We start from the raw sequence: 3,342 nt of genomic DNA on the forward strand, positions 1-3,342 counted from the left end.
GAGCGGGGGGGGGGCCCGCCCCAGCCAGTGTTACTAGTGTTGCTAATGTAAAGGAGAGCTGACGTCTTGTTAACCCTGTGTGCTCTTGCTGAAATTCACTGGAGTCTCAAGGTTTAAGCTGGAGAGTTGTACTGAGGGCGTCTTTGATTCAGTTTGTAGAATGTTTTAGTTCATCAGTACCTGGCTTTGACAATTAGATTATTGATATCCTGTTCTGCTATTAACCTTATTCATATGTTGACTGTTTTGCAAATAATAAACTGTAAATAGTTAGACTGCATGTACTCCAGTGAGTGTGGAAAGCACAAGAAAGCACTCCATGGAGAGGTGGCCCCAGCCTGAGGGGCTGGGAGGTTGACTGAGACTATTTGACACCCCAGGACCCTGAATCTGGATGTGGCTGTGGCGAGGGTTGCATATACTTCAATGAAATTTCCATGCACTGAAAAGGTTTTGTGCTAGCTGCACCAAGTGCAAACAAACCTGGCACAGTGCAAATAACAGAGAAGGCAACTGATTAGTTTATCTACAGTAATGAAGGCCAAAATAATGTATCAGTGTGGGTAAGAAGCCTGTGACAGACCAGAGAAGCCAAGGTTGATTCAATGATGCACAGGCCATATTGTGAAGTTCAAAAGACTAGGTCAAAACGGTGGCAGAAAGGTTTCTGGGTATTTGAGTGTGGAGAGGAAGAGAAGAAATATTACCCTCCATAATATCCTTGCCTCTTGCATATTTCCTGGACTGTCATGGCTACAGCATCTCTCTAACACTAGATAGGTTCGAGATATAGAACTTTAAATACCAATTAAATTACTGGTGGCCTCCAAAGAGATATTTAGAGGTATTAATAATACCTGTGCAATATAGTATATGCACATACACATTCATACATAAGTATATGCTTTTATATGTGATCAAAAGCAAAATGGGTTGTGTATGCATATCTATACATATATAATTTATATATTATCACCACATAAAAGAAATACATTATAATATGTACTTCAAATTAACTGAAATAGAAGCAATTTTAATCAAATCTAGTATTTGATATTTTATGCACCGAGTATTATTTAGATGTGTACTTGCACATACTTACACAATCCATTTTAATCCAGTTTAGTGACATTATGGTTCAATCTCTAATCATGTTTATTAAATTAATGTATATTGTACATGTGTGTTTATTACATGTAAACACAATCCATTTTTATGAGAGAGTTCAAATGCCTCCACACAGCCCAGAGAATCTATGGGGGAGAATTGCCAACCCAAGAAACTGCTTTTTTTACTGGAAGCTTTTTACTGACAACCACACTTTTATATTTTCACTATGCTTGGTGTTGCCTACATTCAAACCAGCCCTTCTAACTGAGACCTGCCAACAGGTCAGGGCCTGGCAGAAGAATTCAATTTACATGATGTAAAATATAGTAGTAAAAACAGGTATCAGTAAAAAAAAAATTGACTGTCAGTAAAAGGTTTACATAATATCAGTAAAAAAAAAATTTTGGATTGGCAACTTGCATAGGGGAAAAGTGAAAGCTTGTCTCTATTCTTGTTTCTTTCAGCTGGGACTCTTAAAGATAGAAAAAAATGGCCATTCTTAATTTCCTTCCTCCTGGTGCTCTCAGGCTATCCATCTTATTCCCATCATCCTCCTGGAGAAATGCCAGCTTTTCCAAACCTCTGAACTTGAAGAAATTTGTCCACAACTATCTAAGAAGCACAGCAATTAAAAAAGGTACACACAAAGAAGTCAATTGAAATCAGCAGTTAAATATCATTATGAGAGCTTTTATTCCCGAGAGAGGGATGCATGACATAGAATAACATCTAGTCTAATAATAGGTCATTCTGGCTGTCCAGAGCACTCTGCTTGGTTGTCTCAGAAGCCAATCATAATGCTTACTGAAACAACCAAGCAGAGTGCTCCAGACAGGCAGAATAAGAAGCTGGGAGGTGAGCTGCCAGCAGGCTCTGAGCTGCAGGAGGCCCAGTCAGGCCTATCCCTAGGGGTATGTGAGGCCTGAGGCATATCAACCTGTGTTCAAAGCGCAGAACCAGTGGCATGCAGCAGCTGCAGCAGGGTCTGTATGGCACTGTCCGTGGGGCCCCCCAAAACACAGGGCCCGGGGCAGTCACCCTGATTTACCCCTCCCCCCCAGGGATGGTCCTGGCCCCGGTGCTTCCCTCCATGGTGGCAGTGCCCCCCGGAACCAGCCCCTACAAAGGGAAGCACCTGATCTGTGGAGAACCCTGGAACTGTGTGACCCCCAGCAGCTCACTCCCTGGCTGCAGGAGATGCAGGTAGGCTCTAGAATTAAAATCAGGCCCCTCACCAGGTTCCCCGCCTTGGCCAAGCCTGTCCAGGCCAGCTACTGCCAGGTTGAGCAGCCCCTGAGCTGTGGGGGTTCCTTCTGAGCTATGGGGGTTCCTGGTACTTCCTTCTGTGGTGGCAGTGCCCTCCAGGGCCACCTGGGTGGCGTGCTAGGTGCACAGGTACAGCCCCAGCTCACAGGCAGCATATGGCAAATCCAGTGGTGCATGGGACACTGGAAGCCCAGACATGCTTGGGTAAGCTAGGGCTTGATGGGCTTCCAGCATCCCATATACCATACCCCTCACCTTGGACCACCCAGAAACAGACTGGCTGCCCCAGGAAGGTAGTAGGAGGGTGGCGGGGTGTGCTTGCAGCCAGAGAAAGCAGTAGGGACAGTGCACAGGGCACTGGAAGCCCATCAAGCCCAAGCTTCCCTGAGCATGCCCGGGCTTCCAGCGCCCTGTCTGCTGCGCCATCTCTGCTGCCTTCTCTGGATAGGGCCTTTGTACAATTGAGGAATATTGCTGTAATTTGTTACATAATAACCTAAAATTCATGGGATGTATTTTAGTTTCCTACGTAAAAAAGTAATTTAAATTAGAATACGCCACCAAACGTGTACACTGTTATGAAATTTAATCATAACATGCTGACAGACGCATACATTGTTACACAATTACGTTGTTAAAAAAAGGCAATTGAACCACTAAAAGGGGCAATTTCCTCACAAGTACAAAGGCCTTCAGTCACATGTACAAAAGTCCTCTTACTCTATGACTAAAAAAAGTCACAAGGTCAGACTTGACAAAATATGTATTTATATTCCTAAGCCTGTCTTTACACATGGACAGCTTTATATAGCCTTTGAGGGTGAGAAGTTTAGATTCTGTTAAGTATTTCGTCAAAGGATAACGAAAAATCCTGTATTTAAAGAAATACTTTTGCAATAAAAATGTAAATCACAAATGTTTTGCGGGCTTCAGCTAGTAATACATATTAAGCCTCGTTCGTCTTAT

This window comes from Alligator sinensis, unplaced genomic scaffold (genome assembly GCF_000455745.1).
Source record: "Alligator sinensis unplaced genomic scaffold, ASM45574v1 scaffold601_1, whole genome shotgun sequence".
Taxonomy (NCBI): domain Eukaryota; kingdom Metazoa; phylum Chordata; order Crocodylia; family Alligatoridae; genus Alligator; species Alligator sinensis.